At 40.0% G+C, this 24,351-nt stretch overlaps 1 pseudogene; it reads left to right on the forward strand.

The window, feature by feature from the left end:
• The first annotated feature begins 1,265 nt into the window (after window positions 1–1,265).
• On the forward strand, window positions 1,266–2,046 carry LOC127684928 (60S ribosomal protein L7a-like; annotated as a pseudogene).
• The last annotated feature ends 22,305 nt before the right edge of the window (window positions 2,047–24,351 follow it).

Here is a 24,351-nt window from a genome sequence, read left to right on the forward strand (position 1 = left end):
CACTGCTCTTGATGCACGAAAGGTAATCAATACACGCCTTCCTTACCGAGTGTCTTACTTTCCCCTTGATCTCAAAGCAGTGAGGTAGATATGGTAACAAAGCCTTTCTATGTTACACACAGTATTTACTAGCCAATATAAAGCTTACTTCATAGAGAAAAATGCTGGCTTATCTCCAGAAGAATAAGCTCATTTCAGTGAATGGTATCATTGCAGAACAGTAGGCAAGAAATTACTCTATTATACCTGGGCTACATGTTAAGATGTATGTATGTGTGCTTATATGTATGTACATTAAAATTTTCTGTTGCCTTCTAGAATGATGAAGACAGTGAGAAGTTGGAGTCCCTGCTTCCATAATGCATGAGTGAGTGCTACCGCCCTGACCTGAATTTGAAGCGAAGGAGCCACATGCTCTCCCCACTGTTACAAAGTGGCTGAAGCAACATGGCTGACTAATGCAAAATTTCTTTGATCATCTTCATTTCTTGGAACTGTTTTGAACATGCTCCTGCTTTTACAGGATTCTGTTTTCTCCAATCTCCAAGCCTTTCTGCCTCTAACTTCTTTCCAGCCTCATAGAACTGCTTCAGTCAGAACATTTCGTTCCTTCATGTTTTAACCTTGTTTTAGCCAGATGAGACTTGAAAAAATGCTGGTTTTTAATGGAGACCTGGACTACAGAGATGGCTCTGCTATTAAAGTGTAGGCTCACAACCAAATGACAAGGAATAGGTAGGACATGTCTTTCATGCAAGTTTATGTTCCAGGATTTATGCCTTTTACACAGAGTGTTATCAACAAATATTTATTGAACCAGAGGTCTTACAATTTATTATTAAAAAGGTAGGGAGATTGCTCACTGCCTAACCTTCTATTAGTTTTCCCCAATGGCATTACAAAGTCATTCAAATGAATTTCCAACTCACATCATTTTGTTTTAACTTACTTTTAGCTTAATATACTTTGCTAAGCAATTATAAACATTCTCAACACTCAGAGAAGAAAAGTTTTACAATTTTGAAGATTTATAGTTGAGTTCTTTTGAATCCTAAAACAATGCTTTTTCCTTTTATTGAAAATAGATTTTTTAAAAAAAATCACGCGATATATTCTGATTACAGTTTCCCTCCATCTACTCCTCCCAGTTCCTTCTTCTCTCCCTCCCATCTGATCCCTTCCCTCTCTGTCTCTCATTAGAAAACAAACAGTCTCTAAGGGATAATAATAAAGTAAAATATAGCTCTCTTCTCCAGCCGAGCAAGATGCCCAAAGGAAAGAAGGCCAAGGAGAAGAAGGAGGCCCTGGCCCTCACCATTGTCAAGAAACAGAAGGCCAAAATGGTGGCCAATCCTTTGTTTGAGAAAAGGTGCAAGAACTTTGGCATTGGGCCCAAAAGAGATCTAACACACTTCATCAAATGACACCACTACATCAGGATTCAGCAGCAAAGAGCCATCCTCTATAAGCGGCTCAAAGTACCTCCTGCCATTAACCGGTTCACCCAGGCCCTGGACAGGCAAACAGCTACTCAGCAGCTTAAGCTTGCCCACAACTACAGGCCAGAGACAAAGCAAGGGAAGAAGCACAGGCTACTGGCCTGTGCTGAGAAGAAAGCTGCTAGCAAAGGGGACGTCCCAACTAAGAGACCACCAGTCCTCCGAGCAGGAGTCAATACAGTCACCACCTTGGTGGAGAAAAAGAAGCTTCAGCTAGTAGTGATTACCTGTGATGTAGACCCCATTGAGCTGGCAGTTTTCCTGCCTGCCCTGTGTTGAAAGATGGGGATGCATCTACTACATCAAGCTAGTCTAGGTAGGGCTCCTGGTCCACAGGAAGACATGTACTACTGTTGCCTTCACAGAGGTTAACTCAGAAGACACGGGTGTTCTCGCTAAGAGAGCTCTCTGGAGAGAGCTTTGCCACAATCTGCTCTGTCTCCTGGGAACTGGGGCAGATGGTGAGGTGAAACCACAGAAGATAGTCTGGGACAGAGCTGGGGATGAGACTGTGGGTATTACATTTGGAGGAGAGGAGGGAGAATGAAATCTGAAGCTTGCCTTCCTGCTTCACAGGCTTGCTTCCATGGCAGGTTTGGCTAGTGTGTTTGCCTGTAGGAGTTGGTGCCTAGGAAAAAGAGAGCATCGCAACCTAAAGCAATAGGACACATTCTCAGCAGGAGCTTGATGTTTGTTAAGGAAAGACTAAAAGGCAGAGGGACAGAGGCAGGGAGAGGCAGAAAGATTATCCCAAATTCTAAAGTGTCTTTTTTTTCCATTTATTTTTTTATTGGACATTTTCTTTATTTACATTTCAAGTGTTATCTCCTTTCCCAGTCCCCCCCCCCCATCCCCTGAAACCATTTAGCCTTCCCCCCTTGCTTCTATGGTGGTGTTTCCTCACCCACTCACTTCTGCCTCCCTGCCCTCAATTCCTCTACACTGGGACATCAAGCCTTCACAAGACCAAGAACCTCTCCTCCCATTGATTCCTGACAAGGACATTCTCTTCTATATATGCAGCTAGAGCCATGGGCCCCTCCATGTGTACTTCTTGGTTGGTGGTTTAGTTCCTGGGAACTCTGGGGGGTCTGGTTGGTTGATACTATTGTTCTTCCTATCGGGTTGCAAACCCCTTTAGCCTCTTTAGTCCTTTCTCTAACTCCTCCCTTGGGGACTCCACTGGGAACCCCGTGCTCAGTCCAATGGTTGGCTGTGAGCATCCTCTGTATTTGTCAGGCTCTGACAGAGCCTCTCAGGAGACAGCTCCATTAGGTTCCTATCAGCATGCACTTCTTGGCAACTACAATAGTGTCTGGGTTTAGTGGCTGTATATGGTGTGGATCCCCAGGTGGGGCAGTCTTTGGATGGCCTTTCCTTCAGTCTTTGCTCCACACTCTCTGTATTTGTTCCCTTGAGTATTTTGTTCCCCTTTCTAAGAAGGACCAAAGCACCCACACTTTGATCTTCCTTCTTTTTGAGCTTCATGTAGTCTGTGAATTGTATCTTGGGTATGCTGAGCTTTTAGGCTAATAGCTACTTATCAGTGAGTGCATACCATGTGTGTTCTTTTGTGATTGAGTTACTTCACTCAGGATGATATTTTCTAGTTCTATCCATTTGCCTAAGAACTTCATGAATTCATTGTTTTAATAGCTGAGTAGTACTCCATTGTGTAAATTTACCACATTTTCTGTATGCATTCCTCTGTTGAAGGACATTTGGGTTCTTTCCAGCTTCTGTTTATTATAAATAAGGCTGCTATGAGCATAGTGGAGCATGTGCCCTTGTTATATATTGGAGAAACTTTTGGGTATATGCCTAGGAGTGGTATAACTGAGTCCTCAGGTAATACTACGTCAATTTTTCTGAGCAACTGCCAGACTGATTTCCAGAGTGGTTGTACCCCAAAATGTTTTACTAGAACTAAATCCTATTCAGATATGGTAGCTCGAGTCTATAATCTCAGGACACAGGAGGATGAAAGAAGATAGAAAGTTGATGGTTAGCCTGTGCTACATCCAAAGATCCTGTATTAGCAGAAAGAAGGAGCAGAAGAAGTAGGAGGAGGAAGAAAAGGAGAAGGAAGAGTAAAAGGAGGAACAGAGGGACAGAGGAAAAGGAAGAAGGGAGGGAGGGAGGGACGGAGGGACGGAGGGAGAGAGGGAGAGAGGAAGATGTGCAGGCACTTCTCACACTTATATTGAGCAACACCATTGATGTTGGAGATAACTGGAGGTAAGGGTTTCTCTTTCCATTTACATCACATGCTTTAAATACTCGCCTACTTATGAATTAGGCAAAACGTTATCAACAAATAGTTTGGATAGGTTTGACTTCTAACAGTCCTAATAGTCTAGAGGGTTACTACCTACCTAGATCTTTCTACTGCTGTCCTAAAACAGATGCATGCCACATTCTGCCGTGAAGAGTCCTGGCTTTACAAAGTAGCTGATAGCTTACCAGAAAGCTTAGGCTTAGCAGCTGTCTGTGAGGGAATTCCCTGTGAATCCTCACTGTCCCTCAGTTCAGTGGGAAAGTTGTAGCACTCAAGTTTTTGTGTGACTGACCAATCTCTTCTGTTCATCCCAGGAAACATTAACTACCTGAAGTTGTCTGTGATCCTTTTCCACGCTCCTGTAACAAGGGGCTATGAGAACACATCTTCTATGCCCACAGTACCCCTTTTCATTGTGGGATATAGGAGTCAGGAGTTGTGGAAGGGATATCTCAGTCTTGGGAAGTTCAATTTAAGGCTTCTTGGGAGAACTTCACTGAAGATGAAACTTTGATTGTACTAAATCTGTTGGCTCTGAACACTAAGAAGGACACACATTTTAGAACCTTTCCTGAAGCCTAAGACATCTAAGTGAGATGTATTTCCGAACATGCAGGTTTTGACTTGGGAGAGTAAGTTGAGTGGTCCCCCCAACTCTGATTGTTGATACTTCTGCAAATTCTAAGACAATACATATTCTGTTGATGCTCACATTCTGAACAGCTGTTTGATCACCACTGCTAGGAAGTATTCAAAGATACAGCTTTGATGAATGTTTCTATTTTAAGTAGAAGATTATGTTAATTACTCATTTCTCTATTAATTGAACACTTGTACAGATACTTCATGAAGAACTCTATAATTATTTGCTACTTTAATCATTCTCCTACAACAGTATTTAACAAAAAGTCTAATTTTTTTTTGCAAAATGCAATTTTATGTGAATCATTTCTGATATCTTTTATAGGTTACCATTATTCATATATTAAAAATCCTGCAGCCCTAATTTGACCATTACATATTTTATATAAACATTGAATTGTCCTATGATACCTCATAACTAAGTAGCAATGCAATTCGTATATAAAAGCACAAAGTTAAAAAGACTGCTAATAATAATAATCTAGCATACACTTACTATATAGTTACTATATATGTCAAAAAACTACACTACAAAATTGATTTATTAAAACTCTGACTTGGATGCTATAATTACTGAATGCCTGTTTTAAAGATGAGGAAGCAAAGGCTCAGTTTCAGGATTTGCCCAGGGACTTAAAATGTAAATAACAGAAACCATTACTTAAATCCAGAAAACCTGGGTTCAGAGTCATCATTCTTAATCACAAGTCTTTGTGGTAAGCCGCTGAGGATAGATGCCTGTGAGATTGACCACATGGTTTATCATTCAAACCAAGGCACTGCTGAGGAAAAAGAATAGTGCAAAGAACAATTAGAACAAATCTTTTACATAAATTACTACTCCCTTAAGTAAAACAAGGTTAACTGCTACCCTGCCCTACCTATATAATTCCTCCAGCCTAACAACTCACCTTGCAACCCAACACTTCCTCCCTGCCCCACTTCTCCTCCTTGTGCCCCTTTAACATTACATGTTGGTTGCCTGTAGAGACATTATCTTTGCACAAAAAGTACTCTCCTCTTCCTACCTGACTCATCCTCTGATAGCTATGCATATGTTTGCCTTTCAGCCTTTAGCTCATGGTATTCCTCTGGGATAATTAGGATAACATTTATATGCTCAGTAGGATTTTGTTGACAGCAGTCTCTTCTGCCTCTGAGTGTGCACCCATCTCCCAACATTGACTGGGTGCAATCCTTTTCTATCCCAGTTAACCTGACCTGGGATAGGCTAAATGCTTAACAAATGCTTTTTAAAAGAAAGGGAATGGAAAGGGGGAAGGAACAAGGAAGACAAAATATTAACGTTTGTTGGGATTATATACATGTAAAATTACTGATTCATTTATTGAACAGATATGAATAAAGTGTGCCTATTCTTGATAGAGTCTCAGATGCTCCAGGTGTGGTCAGTGTTTCCCAGAGTATACATTCTCAGTAATAGTCCATTAATAAAGAAGCAAGGCCATTTCAATTGGTTCAGAAAGCAATAAAAAGTGAAATAAAAACATGGTAGAAAGGGACCAGAGATAGAATTAAGTTCGGTAATTTCTGTAGTCAGAATGTTCCTCCAAACTCATATTCTGAAACTTAATCTATGGTTTGTGGTAGTACAAAGAGTTGGAGGCATTTGAAGAGGTAATCATGGATAGCTAGTTTAAAGGCTGATGGGAACTAGCTTAGGCATTTCCTGTTAGCTCTTCCACCCTTTTCACCATGGAAGCACACTGAACCTTCCCCTCTGGATGATACACAGTAGAAGCCATATTGGAAGCAGAACCTCAGGTCTTTACTAGATTCCCAAACCACTGACACCTTGATCTTAGCCCTCCCACTCCCCATAACGGAGAGGAAGCACATTTCAGTTTTTGAAAATCTTGAACTCTTGACCATTTTATGGACCAGCACAAATGGCATAATACAGTGCATAGGAGTAGTTCCTGCTCAGTGATGTTTGTGATGAAACAGAATAAAATGGCTGGAAAAATGAAGAAATTCTTCCCAAGAACACCAGGGAGAAGGAAAACTTATTCTGAGTTAGCTAGAAAGGCTCATGTGGCCAGCAATAGATCAGAAGACATGGCAGAAGGCCTTCACGTAAGAATCTTAAGTGACTGCAAGGTGTTCGTGTTTATGTAATATGTAACATACTGCTGGTTTTAAAGAGTCAGGGAATCTATTTTCGGTTGTTTTCTCTACTTTCTCTTTTTTCCCAAAGACTACTCTGGTGGCTGAATTGAACATAGACTAGAGGGAGATCAAGGCAAAGCCTGGAGAAAATGACACAATCCAGACAAGAGATGCACACAGAGTGAAGACATAGATGTTTTCCAGTGATCTTTCTCAGTCTTTAACACGCAGTTGGGTCGCTGGAAGTTTATTGCACATTAGATCTGAGTTGCAAAGAAACTTTCCAGTGACACTAACATTGCTGTGCTAAAAACCACAAAAGAGAAGAAAGAAAAGAAAAAAATCTTGCTGATAGATGACTGTTGCTTCATTGAGCTAAAAGGATCATGAACTGTTCTTTCTTTCCCTCTTTGGAAAATGTACATGGTGCAATTATTGAAATAGAAGTTTCAACTCCACCCCTGCTTTATAAGCTATCTTATTCCTGCCTGATGGGACTGGAAAGCTTTTCAGGATGGATGGACATTGACATACGCTAGGAAAATAACGTAGTATGATGGTATTATAATAGCACAGCACATTTCTAGTTCAAGAGTTGAACAAGACACACACAAGCTATTATGGTTTTAAGCTCTCAGCTCTCAGTGGTTATTTTGGTGGCTATCTACACAAGTCTAATTTCATTGTATATATTATCCTTTCCTAGAGACACCAAGTGCCTTGAAAAAGTGATGAAAGTAAAATGGGTTGAAGACGAGTTGTGGCGGGTAGTGGGGGTAGGTGGTGGGGGAAGAGGAAGTTCTGTGGAAAGGGAAGCAGTGAGAACAAAGTAAAATGCTTGCCATGCAAATAGAAAAGCCTTAGTTCATATCGCTAGCATGCAAACAAAAAGATGTGTAGGGAAGCACAAGTCTGTAATTCCAGTGCTGGGAAGTTGGAGATAGAAGGATCTCCCAGCCTTACTCGCCTACTAGTTTATCTCACTTGTTGAGATGAGAGTCTACACCTAGAGGTAGAGAGTGCTAGAATGAGATCATCAATGCCGAACAGTAGCCCCCTGACACACACAAACATACACACACACACACACACACACACACACACACACGGGGGGGGGGACGGAGAGGGAGAGGGGGGAAGGGAGGGAGAGAGAGAGATGGTATATACCTGGGACAAAGTTATTATTCTTATACTTTCCTTCACACACATTGCTGCACAGCTGTCCACTTGTCCCCGCAAGTCCATCTTGGCATCCCTTGTTTAATTCTGAAACTGGCAATTGATTTGCTGTCCCGAAGTTGAAGCCTACCCACTGAACGTGAAGCTGCTCATAAATGAATACTTCTTCTGTTTAGGAATCTGAAAGCTTTCCTGGAAGTCCTTGCCTTGCTCAAAGCTATGCAATGCCAGCTAGACATCATCTGGCCCAGCTTTGCATCATAAAATCAGTCTGACTTTATAGACCCTATAGGACTTCAGTGGTTGCTTCTAGAAATGGAAAAACATGGCGAGGCCAAGCCTTCCCATGGTTCCATCTCTCATTGCATGGATCCCTTCTGTGGATCAGCGGTTATTCATTTGATACCTTAGCACAGTTCATACCTGGCACTAAAGATGCAAATGTGTCTGTCCTCCCAAGACTTTCTGACCTTGGAGGCCATTATATGCTGGAATGTATGATTTTCTGGCTAGAACAGACTCTCACAAGGCTCTTTGGACACCAACAAGCTATTGCCAAAGGACACTACACAAAGAATCTGAAATATGTGGGTTAAGTTTCTCCTCAGTTAAGTGTGGGCTTTCACAGTGGGTAGGGGCAAGAAAGGATGCAGGCAACGGTGTATGATGATGGTCTGGAATCTTGGTTAAATGAAAAGCACATGAAAAACCCATTTTTTACAAAGAATTTAAATACGACCTAAATTTCAGTTCATCCTAAATTTGAAATGTTAAATTTACTATAGTTTAGACAGTTGTTCTCCAATCTTGATTTGGACGGTGACGTAATCTATCAGACTGAAAATCCAGTTTTCTTGTACTTTTCAAATTGTTCCACTGGGTTCCAGTTGCCAGGTTCTGTGAGGGGCTTGCTCTCTAGGTATGATCTCTTCTGAAAATAATGGTCATAACCTGTGGTTGGTGATCAAGGTTTAGTTTCCTAAACATGACACCTTCTCCAGTATGGTGAAAAAAAGATTAAGGGAAGTCATTTGCTTCACAACTGGGAAAGAGATTGGCATCAAAAACTTCCTCTTGGCACCCAGGAGAGAACATGGAACAAAAATGCCATGGTCTTGATTCATTTTAATAACAATTAAAGTAAAAACAACAACAACAACAACAACAACAACAACAACAAGAAACCTTACAAAATGTGACCTTGATAACTCACTGCTCCCTTGGTAGAGCCAAGGTCAATTCCAACTTGCATTCTTTTCTAAAAATGCTGTTTTATCACATTGCCAAGGACAAAGGAAGGTTGAGTCCAACTGTATATCTTTTAACATCTTGGGAATGTTTTAACAAGGCAAGAAAAAAAAATCCCACAATTACTATATAAGATGTCTCAGTTAAAATGCCTGGTGTCCTTGTGGAGTTTGAAAACCTGGGCTGTCTTTCAATATCAAAAATTCCCTTGCTTATTCCATGACTCTGCACACACACACACACACACACACACACACACACAAACTTTCATCCACTGCCAAATGTTAAGACAAATGTGACCCAATTCCTGAGAACTCACTATCTTGCCGATCAATTTTAGTGCAGGTTAAGAAATTCCTTCCGTGGCTGAGCTGTAAACCTACCAAATCCTCCCCACTCTTTGCTTGTAATTCCCAGGTGGACCACAAGTACCTGGGTGCAGAGTTCTGAGATGCTTGCACAGCTTGCTTCGTTATGTCACCTTAGTCTCTGTTCAAGCGCCCATCTCTGAGCAACTACTGACCCCCCTCACCCCTTGCCTCTTGTTTTCTCTTTGAAAATTGCCAGTCACAGACGTTACTTTGTTGCTACAGTTAACTACTGGTTTGTCTCCATCCTTGCCCTAATTGTAGATAAACATGGTGCCCTAATAAAGGAAAGAACTTATCTGGTTTGTTCATTACCTTACAGGGACTTACAGGAATGAAACCTCAATAAATATTTTAACTAGATAAACACCTGAATGAGTGCATGATGTCAGATAATAATTACATGCTGCAAGCTCTGCCCACCATTCCTGTTCATCTCCAGCAACTGTGTCGTCCATGCCGTTGAGGGTTCATGCCTGCAACACAAACAATCTTGGAAGTTAAAGGGATGTCAACTTTGATGGACAAGTGAAATGATCATCCTTTAAACTGGAGCGTGGGATCTGTCTGAACTCCATGGACTTTTATATAAAGAGATAATAACTAAACCACCCTTATGCCCAGGAGAAGAAATTAAAAATTTTCCATCATGTATGTGTCATTATTGACGGATTTTAAATAAAATATTTCATTTAACCTTAAAGATACATTTCTTCTTGATGCAAAAAGTCCCCAAAGTTTTGTCAAAAGGAGACAATACTAATAAATAATTATGGTGACAATATTGAGCAAAATGAACTGTCTTTGAGGATGTCCCGTTGCACATGGCTGACCATGCTTACTGTGATAGATGTTCTAAATGTCTCATGTAGAGCTGCTTCATTGTTTTGAGCATTCATCTCAAGGGTATTCAAGAAGAGACTACTAATGGCATTTATCTATATGTCCCTTCTATATGGGAGACCCACATACTCTCCAGAGCTACCTGGAGTGAGAATGAAGACACTGTCTCTTCCCTGTCTTATTTTATTCCCCGTGTTTCTCTGTGGGTTTTTCCACTCAGTTGTCCCCCAGCATAGCCCTTGTATCAGAATCTCCACCTGGGGTTCTACGTTACGAGAACTGACCTCATACAACCACAGACACATTTCTGGGGAAGGTCAAGGACATTCTGCCATTCTTGCCTAGGAATTTTGAGAGATTTGATGAGTGCCAATTGCTTTTGAGGAATGGAAACTGAGAGAAATGAGGGGAAGATGAAGCTGCCCCTGCTGCTCTGTTGTAGGCTGGGCCTGTTTATTTTCTCTCAAGTCCTAGCTGCCTGCCTGAAATTCCATGGCTTGTGCTTTGCTGAACAAATATCCATCGCTATATTATATTTTGGAACTTTCTTGGGAAAGTCAAGGCCTTTCACATGCAGTTTTCATAACTCATGTAACCCTGCCCTCTGGGAGCCTTGGGACACAGACAAGGAGGAGAACATAGTTTTGCTTTAACTTTACAGTGTTTCCTTTAAATTAACAAATGAAAAAAAAAACAGCCTCTCAAAATCAGGCAACCTTAATACAGTGCATGTGGTTATGTTTTAGCTCAAACCAAAACCAGCAATGCAAATCCCAATGATATTCAGATTCTACTTTTTGTTTCAAAATGTATTTCTTTTACAGGGATAAATTGGATGGATTTGCAAGTAATTGGTAGTTCTATAATGGTTACGTTTGGAGTCTCTGTGAATGACATACTTTAAATCACACTACAGCTGGAGGGGTTGTTATATTAAGTAGCAAACAATAAACAACAAGACCTCGATCAGTCCCCCAAATCTCATGAGCTAAGGGCTCACATTTATGGCTGCTGCTGCCCACGTTGGGAGTTCTCTGATTTGATCTCAAACTTTTTACCTGCTTGAGGGTCATAATGGAGGGAAGATTGAAGGAGGAGCTGTGTCCATGCTACCTCTAACCTTTGTCTGGGACCTCAGCCAAGCGTTACAGTCTGTTACTCTTGTTTCTTTATCAAAATAATTATTGAAATGGAGTTTATTCTTTTTTAATTTCTATAGTAGGGTAAGGATTTGGAACCAAGAAATATCTTGACAGCAAAGCTATGTTCACCACAACAGCAACATGCTTGTAAATCCAGAGAATGCACCCCCCCTTCCCTCCCCAAAGACATGCTTTCTAGTCAGGTACCGATGTGATTATGTAGTGTGAATCATGGGAGAAATTCCTTGGGTCTTATGTAACAATGAGAGCTATGTATCATCGAATCTGTTAATAAAGGCTTTGCTGTATTTCTGGGCCACTCCTAGCTTTGTCCATTTGCTGTTTGTGGTTACACCCTCACCCTCACACAATTTTCCTGGTGCCCTTTCCCCTGGAGTACCATATTTTAAAAATTCTTCTGAAAGTATTTTTTTTTCTTTTTGAAACTTTATTTTCTTCTACCCATATCCTGGCTGGGTTTTATGTGTGCTGGGAATTTATGCTGATTGCAATCTGAGGCACCATGTTCTTTTTCTTCCTTTCACAGTACCCAGCGTGCATGGGGAGTTTTCCAGAAGCAGGACGTGAACTGAAGCAGATGAGCAGTCATTTTGCTTCAACGGGGTGGTTGAAGGTAGATTGATACTTTTACACACACACACACACACACACACACACACACACACCTGACTTTGGATTTTGTGCCAACTTTATTAAGTTTGGGAGAGTGTGGGTGGGTGGGGGAGCACCCTCATACAGGCAAAGGGGAGAGGGGAGGGCAGATGTGGGATGGGGAATTGGTGGAGGGGTATCTGGGAAGTGGGATATTATTTGAGATGTAAATGAATGGAATGATTAATAAAGTAATGAATGTGGCAATTATACTACATAGACTATAGTCTACTTTTAATTTCACTTTCAACTAAATAAATCCCCAAACTCCTAGTAACTGAATAAACTGCCTGCATAATATGAAAAAAAAAAGTTTGGCATGCAGGTTGAACTGTTCTTCACTGAGTGAGAGAGTTGATGGTTGATCAGAGGCAAATAAGTAGAGAATGTGACATGATGACAATACCCCAAGAATTGTTTTATAGTTTTGGAAGACAAGTCACCAGACAAAGTGCAATGAAGAGTTCAGTTTAGCAAAGAAAAGTATGATTTCCCAAGTATTTAGATGACAATCTTATTATAGAGTATGCATAATAGAAAATATAATAATGCAGACTGTGAGAAAAACTAAATCCAACAAGACCGCTCTGTTTGCTTTTTATCGCTGTCATAAATACCATGACCAAAAGCAGCCCGGGAAAGGAAAAGAAAGGGTTTCTTTGGGTCACGCATCCACATTCCAGTCCACCATTGAAGGAAGCCAAGGTAAGAACTCAACTCAAGGCAGCAGCTTGAAGCAGAAAGCAATGGTGGGATGCTGCTCGCTTGCTTTCTCAGGCTCAAGTTCAGCTACCTTGCGCTGCATTCCCCCATCACTTGCTCAGGGTGGTGCCACCCACAGTGGCGTGGACCGGCCCTCCCACACCAATCATTCCCATGTAATTGTAGTTTGTGTCATGTTAACAAAAGCTAACCTTGATAGCAGGTTTTTCCACAATGAACAGAAGAAGATGAGAAAAGTTTCTGTAAAAATGAAAGTGACTGAAGAACCAGCATGTTGATAGGTTGATTTGCTTCACAGAGCTGATGAAATTTATCATTTATCAGAACTGGGAGCAGCATCAGTATCTACACACAGCCTCGTGCAGTTGCTGTGAAATGCTACTCTAGTCATTTCTTACTAATTTCAAGGAAGTGCTGCCTCTATTGTGCCCCGTCAGGGTCAGGACAGTGCCAGTCAAACAAGTATTTTCAGTTCCCTGATTATCATGCATCCCTGAATGGAGTTACATTTACATTTTGGAGGTATTTAAATTCTTAGGTTTTCTTGGAACTTTAAGGTTCTGTTCATCATTGAAGAGGATTCTCCTGGGATGACATTGAAATGCTAGTGAATGATGTCATCTTGACTACTTTCACGGACAACTTCTTTGAGCTCATGCTGATCTCTAAGTCCAACGTAAATGAATAATGACGTATTACCTAGGAATGTGAGTATGGAACTGCATGGCCAGACATACTCCCAGGGTATTGAGGACATTTTATTGGGGGTGTTAGCATAGTGAGCCAAAGAAACATTTTGGAAACTTATCGCAGGGATTAGCTGAGATCTACCAGGGAGAAGAGGGAGACTGGGAGGTCGAGAATGATGTAAGGTTGCTTACTGTGTGTCAAGTCATTTAGCACACCCTGAATTTTTCCCATTTCTATGTTCATCTACATTCATCTCCGCCTACAAGTGATTTTCTTACTTCTTTAAAGTTACAATGTAACCAGTGTGATTATGGTATTTCATACACAGCATTGTGGTCCTTCTCTCCTGCTGTTCTCTTCATACCTGCTACCCACCCAGCTGGCCCTCAGCCCTAGACTATCTCTTCTCCTTTATCAGTTCCCCTCTCCCTTAATATTTCTTAATATCGATTCTGTTCAAGATCCCCATAGAAAGTGATATGTGTGTATATTTGTGTGTGTGTGGTTTTAAAATTAAGTGACGCAAACAGGAAAAAAATGTGGTATTTGTCTTCCTGAGTCTAACTTACTTTCATTTAAACCAATTATTCTGCAGTTATATTAGTTTCCTATAACTTTTTTTATTGCTGAGTAGTATTCTATTGCTGTATATCTTTATCCATTTATCTGTTGATGGACACATAGACTGGCTTTGTTTTATGGCTATTGTGACTAATGCAGCAATATACATGATGTCCCAGTATATCTGTGGTACATTGACTTAGAATTTTTAGTATATATTGAAGAATAATATAGCTGTGTCATATGGCAGCTTTTATTTCAGCCTTTTTGCCCTCTTATTTTTGTATTTTTTATTCTTCTCTCATATATTACATCCCTACCACAGTTTCTATTCCTTCTCCTTTCCCCATCCTTTGTACATCCAGAGGGATGGTCTCTGCTCCCACTGTTTGGACTTCCACAAGAACACCAAGGTACTTAGCTATAACATACATGTAAAGGATTTAGTTCAGAGCCCTACAAGCTCCCTGATCTCTGCCAAGTTCCCATGAGACCTGGTCAGTTGATTCTGTGGGTCCTGTTCTCCTGGTTCCTCTTATCCTATCTCTCCCTCCTCCACAGGACTCCCTAATGTTTGGCTGTGGTACTTTGTATCTGCTTTCACCAGTTGTTGGATGAAGTCTCTCTGCTCTCTTCGATGATGATTCTGCTAGGCTCTAGTTCCAAAACATTCTGCAGGCAGGGCAAACTGTAGGTTGAAGGTTTTGTGCCTGGGTTTCGGTCTTAATCCCTCCACTTGAGGTCTTGCTGGGTTACAGAAGATGACTGGTTCAGACCCTGTGGTCCTCCCTACCATTGTTTTAGCCTTCTGAGAAACTTCTATACTAGTTTCAAGAGTGGCAGAATCAATTGAAATTTCTACCAGCAGTGTGCAAGAGCTCCTTACCCACTATATACTCCCCAGCATTGGTTGCTCTCTGTTTTCAGGTCCAAGAACATTCAGACCAGGACAAGATGAAATCTCAAAAGAGATTTAATTCACATTTTACTGATGGCTGGGGATATTGAACAATTTTCTAAGTATTTAGGGGCCATTTGTATTTCTTCTAATATATCATCAAAGACCATAAAATAAAAAAAATAACAAAATTATTGTGGAATATGTTCTGAACTTAAAAATTATTTAGAGTCAAGCATGGAGTTAGTAAGCAAGGAAAGAAAGGAAGCAGTTAGGGAAAGGAGAAATAGAATAAAAATAAAGTTAAATACAATGGGAAAGGAAGAGGGTTAGAAAAGGATATGATGGAGGGGAAGGGAAACAAACAGGAAGTTAGAACGAACAAGATACAAAAAGTTCAACAATGAAATTGAGTATGTGTAGATTGGGGGTGTGCGTGACTACAGGGTAAAAAGAAAAAAGTCTAAGGAAAAAGGATTGCTAAATAACAGAAAACAGAAAAAGGGATTGCTAAATGATAGAAAATGAATAAACGTTAGATGAATGTATAAAAGAGAATAAAAAACATTAAAAATTAGATTAAAAAATAAATGGTGGTGAGATGGCTAGGTGGCTAAAAGGATTTGTTGCTCATATAGAGGACCTGGGTGTGGTACCCAGAACCCACATGGCAGCTCACAGCTGCCTGTAACTCTAGTCCCAGAGGAAGTGGCCCCCTTTTCTGGCCTCTCGGGGTACTTCACACATGTGTTGCACAGACATACATGAAGGCAAAACAGCTATATACATAATATAAAGTTGTCTTTAAAAATACAAAAATGTAAAAGAAAATACTGTCTGAAGATTAAGAAAGGAATACAAGGTTCAAAAAATAAGTTAAATGGAAGACATGTTAGAGTGGCCACCTATTGAATGCTAGAAAACTGAGACTGAAGTTATGTTCACAGTGGGGGACAGTTGAACACATGAACTTTTATTTCCCTCTGGTTGATGCTATTGCTGAGTGTATTCTAGCTCTCAGTCAGCCTTCTGGAGGAATGCAGCTATATGTGTCAGTTGTCTTGTTAGAACTTTAGTGTTCTCAATATCTTTACTAATAAAAAGCAGATAGGTGACTCTAGGCTTGTTCTATCTACTGACCTCAGGCTCAGAGCTATCAAATTCTAGGGTTAGTCTCAGCTGATGAGCTTTGTCCACAGACACCACGACTAGGTCCATAGTCTCTGTTGACTTTCTAGCAAGCCAAGCCCTTTGCTGCTTGCCCACATCTACCCTCCTGCCCTCCAAACCCGTCCCCCTGTTTGTCCCTCATACTTGGGCTGTGGTAGCTCCAACAAGATTCCCTGGCTTCATGGATTTTCTGCTCTCAGCTACCTAGACCAAATGTGAGTTTTGAACTTTCAAGACTGTCCCCAACTAATTCCTCCCACTCCCAGAGCCTGAACAAATGAGATTTCTCTTCATTGTTGACCATTTGGGGGAGAAATGATTGTCTTAGTCTCACTAATGGATTTGAGGTTTGTTGGCCTTTATTCAGAATGTCTTTTGGGATGAAGGACACTTCTCTCCAGTAATAGGAAGCTGAAGGCGTTTTGATCTGTCTTGTTTCTGGACATCTTCATTGATTCTAATGACTCCTCTTTACTTTCTCTCAAGAGAAAGGAATCAGTATTTTTTTCCTTTTCTTATCCATTCATTCACTGGGGTCACATGGGCTTCTGTCTATAGGTCCTGACCTTGTCTGGGTTCCTGATGAGAAAGTGTAAGCCAAATAAGCTCTCTCTTCCCTATGTTGTTTTGGTCATGGTGTTTCATCACAATAATAGTAACCCAAACTAAGGTAAGACCCCATGGCAAGCTGCACTTGCCTGGTATCCTAAGATGCTGTTCACAAAATGCAAATATTCCCACTAAAATTCTCTTATGTTTTTTTGTTAAGCAAAATGAACATACATTACATGACATTCACAAGTATCTCAATTTCTGACTTGGAATGTTACTTATCTTGCCTTGTAGACTAGTTTGACCTGGTTTATGACTCTCCTACTGTATAGCACAAGCCAAAAAAAAAATGAGGATGATAAGTAATTAACCTGCATGCCTTCATGGAGACTCTGCTTTTGGGACTAACTTACTTATTGTGCTGGAAGATACAAAGGTGTTAAGGGCTTTGTCATGTTCAATTTACTTCTTCTCCCTACCATTTCTTTTGTGCTGGGGTGTGTTCTTGTATTTGGTGTATTCAGATGCTGATTTCTGTGCCCTGAGATCTAGTTATAGTCCCACTGGAATTTCAATGAAATTCTGCAAAACTGAAAAATCTTCTATACCAATTAATTATAAAGAATGTTTCCCAGTTATCTCCGATTAGTTAATAAGAGGATGAATAGCTAATGTCTGGGCAGGAGGCAGACTAGGTCCAGCAGAAGAAGGACAACAATGTGGAGAAAAAGGAAAAATGTCTCAGTGAAGTCAAGCATGAGGAATAGTCACCAAGAGAGTTCTTCATGAGGACCCACAGAGCAAGCCAGGGAGGTTTAAACTGAAAATAACTTGGGGCTTATGGCTGAGGAAGCAAGCAGATTGCATAGAATATCAGGAATAGCTGCATAGTTACTGTGCTTAAAGCTTGCCGAATAAATCAAAAGGTTTTGTCTCAATTATTTGGGAACTACTTGGGTCAATGCCCTTTAAATTTCATCTTATAGAACATTGAACCCAGAGATTGAGACTTGGTAGGGAAGTTCTCTACCATTGTGAAATATCTGCAACTCTAAGTTTCTTATTTAAGGAATAATATTTGTAAAACTAACATGAATTGGCCTGAGTTTTCTACCTAGCCTCTGTCTACTTTGAATATAGAGAAGGACATACTGATGGAAAGTGTTTGGAACTCTGATCTGAGTGCATGATGAACTCATCAGATCACTGAGGATCACGTGGTGAAAAGACATTCTTACAAAGCTGGCTTTTGTGCAATTAAGTTGCTTCTAGGATGCTTTGATTTGTTTAGGTACTTGTTTATTTGTTAAAAACATCCATGAGGAATATTTTTTCCAAGTGCAAATTGGATGATGCAGAACCAACAACGTAAGTTGAAATGAAAACAAAAAAAGAACAGGGATGACAGCAACAGTTGACAGTTGACGAGTATCTGTGAACTCATATGAATTGGAATATATTTAAAAGTTAAAGCATGTGTTGTAATCTGAAGGCCATATCAGTTAGGATAGGACAAATGTGTGTACATTGTGTGTGTGCACAGATATATCCATACTCTTCAGCTTCCAAGAAGAAATCTTCCTGTTTCCAATAGTTAAGGGAGAGAATCAGCCTGAGTATATGCTGGCAGATGAATGGGTAAAGAAAATGCAACTAAGTGGGAATATAAGCAGTGTACAACAATATGTATCTATGAAAACATAAAAATCACATTATTAGAATATTATTTAATATATTACATATATGTGATATTATAATGTAACTTAATTATATTTATCCATTCATTTTCCTCCCTCTAAACTCTCCCATATACTCCTGTATGCTATTTTTCAACTATGTAGACTCTTGTTTATTGTTAGTGCATGTATATATGTATATACATATATTCCTAAATATAAGTTATTCAGCCCATATAATGTTATTTGTACATGTGTTTTCTGGGCACCGAACAACAAATTGGTGTGTGCTTTCCTGGAGTAGTTATGTTTCCTGCTCACAACATTCCTCAGTTACCTATAGTTCTTTGTATAGGGTTGAGCCCTCAAGGGCTTTTCCTGTCCTCCTTGGCATGCTCTTTGGTGCCATCCTATTTTTGGCAGACATGTTGGCGAGACTTTATAACTTCTGGCATTACTAGGAAATACAGTTAACTTTTAAGAATAAATAAGTTGGTCATTTAAAACAACATGCAATGTCTAGGAAGATACGCTAGGTGATAGGAAATCTCAGAAAGAAAAATACTACATGATCTGCTGCTACCTGCGGAATCTAGATATGTCTGCCCATGGAAGCATAGAGGAGAGAGGCGGTTACCAGGAATTGGGAGCAGGAGGAGAGAGAGAAACTGATCAATCAGCTATGTAGGGTCTATGCATCTAAGAGTATGGTAACTCTAGTTAACGTACCTAAAATTTTACAGAAAAAAATTGCTAAGATAAAAGATATTGAGTGCTCTCTTCATATATATAAAACCATGTAACTGTCTGAAGCAATGGCATGTTAATCAGCTTCAAGGTGGTAACCATTTCATCATTGAATACATCAAACATGATGTTATACTTTATAAACCTATACAAATTTTGTCAGTCACCCTTCAATAAAACTAAGAAAAAATAAATTTAAAAATATATTCTTCATTTACATTTCTGAAGTACTATAAAGAATAGGAAACTATATCCCAGTAACTGAAGTTCAAATTCCCTTTGAACAATTTTAATATGTCCCCTGGCATAGCAGAAGTGCTTTTCTCCTCAGGGCCTCTTATTCAATGATTCTGAACTTGTTTTGGCTTGACTTTTTTGGTTTTTTATTTTTCATCTTATGTCAGTTCTGCAATATGTAAACTCCAAATATCTCTTTGGCAAGAACATATACTTTTGGGAGGATCAGAGGGAAAGCAGATATCAAGCTTGGCTAGGTAATCCTTGTTACGAGTTGGGGTGGGCAAGAGCTGTTACTTATTGTGGAAGAGAAAGGGGATAGGGGAAGGGAAGAGGATGTGTGTGGGGGAGATGTAAGGGAAGGGATGTGGATGGGGAGGGTAAGTAGGAGGGGAAGGGGAGGAAACAGTGGAGGTGGGAGGAAAACTAGGAGGGGAAAAGGGTGGGGAAGAGAGAGAAGGAGAAGAGGAAGTGGGAAGGGAATGGGGAGTCAAAGGGGGAGGTGAAGAGGAAGCTGAAGGGCAGGGGAAGAGGCTTAGGAGAGGAAGAAGGTGTTGGGAAGCTTTGTGTCCTTACCTTTCTTGGTCATCTCCTGTTTCTGGATCTGGTCTTGGGCCCTAAGCCTGAATCTAGTGCTTGAGTCTGGTTTTCTGACCCATGTTGGTGCACCTAATACTGCTGGCCTTTTGTGGACCTCCCCAAGTTATAAATAACAATAAGTAATAAATCCATCTGGTAATACTTACTTCTGTACTATTATCTTGCTGTAATCAGAGAGTTTCTTCACACACCTGATGCTATGATGAAGCTCCAACCTTAGTTATATTCTATGATGATCATGGGTATAAATACTTTTTACTTCCCCGTCTTTTGTGGAAGAAGACTGAGGCTTGTTAAGACTTAACACTTGCTAAATTATAGAGCCCAGATCTCTACCCCTGAGAAAAAGAGTAGATGCTCCTGCATGTCCGTGAGACAACCCCAATGTATTTATTGAGATTGTTTAGGAGTCATAAACCCTTTTTTCAGATGTGCTATAATAGGACATGATCATGTTAGCAAAGGTTCTTCCTTGCTTTGTAAATTGCTAGTATGAACGGAGTGTCTACAAATCCCTCTGAAAAATGAAGCCAATCCAAAAATGAGTGCATACTAGTATAGGCTCTTTGGCATATGCACAAAAGTGAACAGAACACACAGCAAGATTGGGCTGTTTTTCATCCAGTTGGAAAGGTCCCCACCATTGGCTGCGCATAGGTGCTATTGCCAGAAAAGCATCAACCATTTTTAATACACAGTCTACATTTTATGGCTGCTTGAGAGATATCAGATGAACCGTCTGTTGTAAATCAATAATAATTTGCTTTAGAATAACGAGGAACTAAAACTGTTTCTAATTACTCTCCAAATGCTTAGCATATTTTGAAAACCAATTATTTAAAAAATTTAGGTTTCTTCTCTATCTTTAGAAAGACCTGGAAGGGGGTGGGGCTGTCAGGGATGGTAGAAAAGTAGTAAAACATTTTGGAAAGGCAAAGCAATGTGAAAATAGTGGGGAGAATATATCTGCATTCCCAGCTTTGTTTTGTAACCCTAGAAGCAATGGTTCTAAGAACCACACCTTGCAGCCAGGAAGATGCTACTTTGCCCTCAGTGGCCTTTAAGCTCATTGGCTGCTTAGTGGTTGGTTAGTCTGCATTATCAACTAAGGATTATGACTTGAATATATTGAAAATCTCTGGTTTTTAGTCCAAATCATGGTCTCTGCATGCTGGCAATGCATTTTAGTCATTGGGTAACTGGAGCGTGTCTTGGAATGTAGACGGATGGATCCTGCTTTCTGTCTGGTCCTTTTCACAGTATTTAGACTGCATCATGGGAAAAGAAAAATGTAGGCTCAATTCATCCATTAATTTGATACTGTTATAATGTCTATTTTTCTGGAGGACCTTCTTATGAAATTGGAAGGGGAAAAGGAATCTGCTGGGGTGGGGAGAAGTAAAGAATGTTTTTCCCTTTAAATATATCTGACAGGATCTAAAGTTATGCCAACATTTTAAGAGTAAACTGTCAGTGATTAAGGTGTTATAGTTGCTACCTTAAAAGAAAAGAAAAACAGAAAGGAAGGAAGGAAGGAAGGAAGGAAGGAAGGAAGGAAGGAAGGCAGGCACAGTGGTTTTACTTGTAGACTACCCTTGAATCCCAGGCTTATTTGGGGCAAGGCATGAAATTCCTGCAGAATATTACAGCAAGACAATAGTACATTCTGAGCTGGGTTCTCTGCCCTAAGTGAGCTTTTCTTTAGTAAGTTGCCATGAATGTGGGAATTTCAGCTTCTGAGTGTTCTAATGTGTGCATAGCATTTTTAATTATCTTTTATTCAGTAATGAATGCAATATGGGTATATTCTTGTGTTGGTCACTTTTTGAAATACAGTGATTTTTCCCCCCAGTAAGCACTTAATCTCCACAATTTGATTCTGTATCAAATTTTCTGAGAGCTATTAGCTAAAATTTCCTCATATTTCACTGGGGGTATAGCTGCCTATTTTTCCCTTTAGGGTTTGATATTCCTATGCTCTGTCTAATGGGATGTAGGCACAAAAGGTAACTGCTGCATCTAGGCCTGGCTCATAAAACCCTTTTGTTCACATCTCTTCCTGTTTCCTCCATGTCTCCGAGAATGATTGCTGAGGTCTCCAAGGACCCAGTAGAGAGTGAAGTGACGATTTGGAAGGATCCTGAGACACTGAATGACCATTCTGAAGACAACCCACTAGAAGTAAAACTCTTTGCTAGCCAGTGACCATCATTAGTGTGAAAACCAAATAGTGTTAGCCACTTCTATATGGAAGGGACATTTTATAAGCACCTGTCCTCTCTTTCTTTGCTAATGCTGGGGTGGGTGGTTTATGTAATGATTATGATGGTGACCTCACATGCTGAGACGGTCCTGTTCTCAAGTAGGCTGTTCAGATTTCTCGTTGTGGCCTCTGCCTCTTAGGGTCACATGACTCTAAGTGACAACTAGCCTTCCTCTCTGGCCTAAAGTTTTTATTAGAAGAATGTAGTTTGGACTGAAGTCTTTAGTATAACTTGGGATTGCCAGTAAATTTGAAAACTTTGCCCAAAAAGAATTTGTCATGAGGATACAGATGCCTGATAGTATCAAAGGTGCTGTTGGAGAGCTATGCTCATGGAGGGCAAGAAGCAGTCAGTTCTACGGATCCAGGCATCAAGAATAGTGTCAGTGGTACCAAGTACCAATTAGACCGGAGGAATAATTTGTAGTAACCTGTTGCAGGCCATGGTAACCAAGTTCATAATAATGTATTTCATATTTCAAAATTGCTAAAATAATAGAATTTTAATCACAATAGTGTGATAATTATTGAGACAGATAGATATATTTATTAGCTCTCTATAATCTATTCCTAGATCAAAGCATTGTACTTTATCCCATAAATATACATAACTATTAATTTTTCAGAAATAAATTAAATCCTGTCATGGGCCTTCTCTGAGCTTTATCATTTTTTTCATCCTAATTTAAAAGTTAGATTTTTTTAAAAAAAATTGCACAAAATTTTAATAACTCTGATGGAAAATATATTAATTTCAAAACATTAAAAAAATTTTAAAACAGTAGATTTGTTTAAGAATATAAGTTTTTCTTTAAAATGAGAGGACGAGTGAATAACAAGAACACGGACCATGGCACTAAGATTCTGTAGTTTAACAGAACTTTTGGCAGGAGGTCGCTGCTTGACAAGTTAGAAATGTAGACAGCTCTCACTGAACTCCTCTGTAGATCTGAGTCAGGAAGAGCTCATTCACACAGCAGCCATCCTCTGCCACATCAGCTGTCCATGACTAAATGACCCAGTGGGGTGATGTATGTGTGTTCACTGCTGTGTGTTCTTGCATCTTCCTTTGGGTGACTTTGCTCACATGTCATTTGATCAGTTCTTGAAGCTTCCACTGTGGTGACATATTTCTGTTCCATGCATTCTTCCAACCTGCTATCCAGTGAATGAGAGATTTTTTTTTAAATGTGGCCAGAGTGCAGGAATTTAAAACCATTATGCAGATATGGAAGATACTCAGAACTTTCAGAAAGTCATTTCTATCGCATTCTGATATCCCAAGAAAGTCACAAATCCAGCTCGATTTAAGAGACAAGGTAATGGATTCCTTTTTCATGAGAAGAGCTTCAAATTTCATATCAAAAAGTGGTATGGATGAAGGATGGGGGTGTTGGAAAAGAACTGAGGCCACATTTGCAGTTCACTGAATGTTATTTCATATGGAATGACTACTCCTTGGTAGGGATGGCTGATGGATCTCAAGCTTGTCGGAGAATTGGAGAAGACACTTCTCTAAAGCATCTAGAAGGAAGGACATTAAGTGACCATGTCTTGGCTTTGAAATTGACCTATGTGACTTCAGAAAAACACAGCAAAGTTTTAAAATTATGCTGTCATCTACTAAGTGGCATAAATTATTCTTGAGGAAGCAGGACAGAGAACATGAAAATGAGGCATTCTGGCTTTTACCAGAGTGGGCAGTGGGAAATGAGGTATCTAAACATTTCAGAGATGATTTCCTTTTGTTTCCTCGAAAACCAATGCCCTAAAGCTCAACCTGGGTTTGTTCTTCTTGTAGCACTTAAAAGCATTGAGAATGTCTTTGCTACTGCCCAATGTCTAGCCTTAAGCAGGTTGATAGAGCTCAGGTGAGCTCTCCTTACATACAGAAGCAGGGAAGTGCAATGGTGTACTCTATTTTCTTGGCACCCAGGAAGACATCCCTTGAAATCAGAGACAGATAACTTGAATTCAGCCGATGACGTGACAGTATATCTTATGAGATTCTCCAGTGACCTGCTTTCTTTTCCTATCAGCTTCTTGGAAATAGATTTCTATGAAAAGGGTGTCTTAGCATAGACCAAGTGGGTCCTGATCAGTTTCTTGAATACCTAGCAGCCCTCCTCAAAGATTTACTTTGAGTGTTTATGGATGTGAATAGAATGCATATGTATATGACCAGCAGATAACCATGTCTAATGTTAAGCCATTATGATATAAGTGCTGATGA

The sequence above is a fragment of the Apodemus sylvaticus genome, chromosome 5 (assembly GCF_947179515.1).
Source record: "Apodemus sylvaticus chromosome 5, mApoSyl1.1, whole genome shotgun sequence".
In the NCBI taxonomy this organism is placed as follows: Eukaryota; Metazoa; Chordata; class Mammalia; order Rodentia; family Muridae; genus Apodemus; species Apodemus sylvaticus.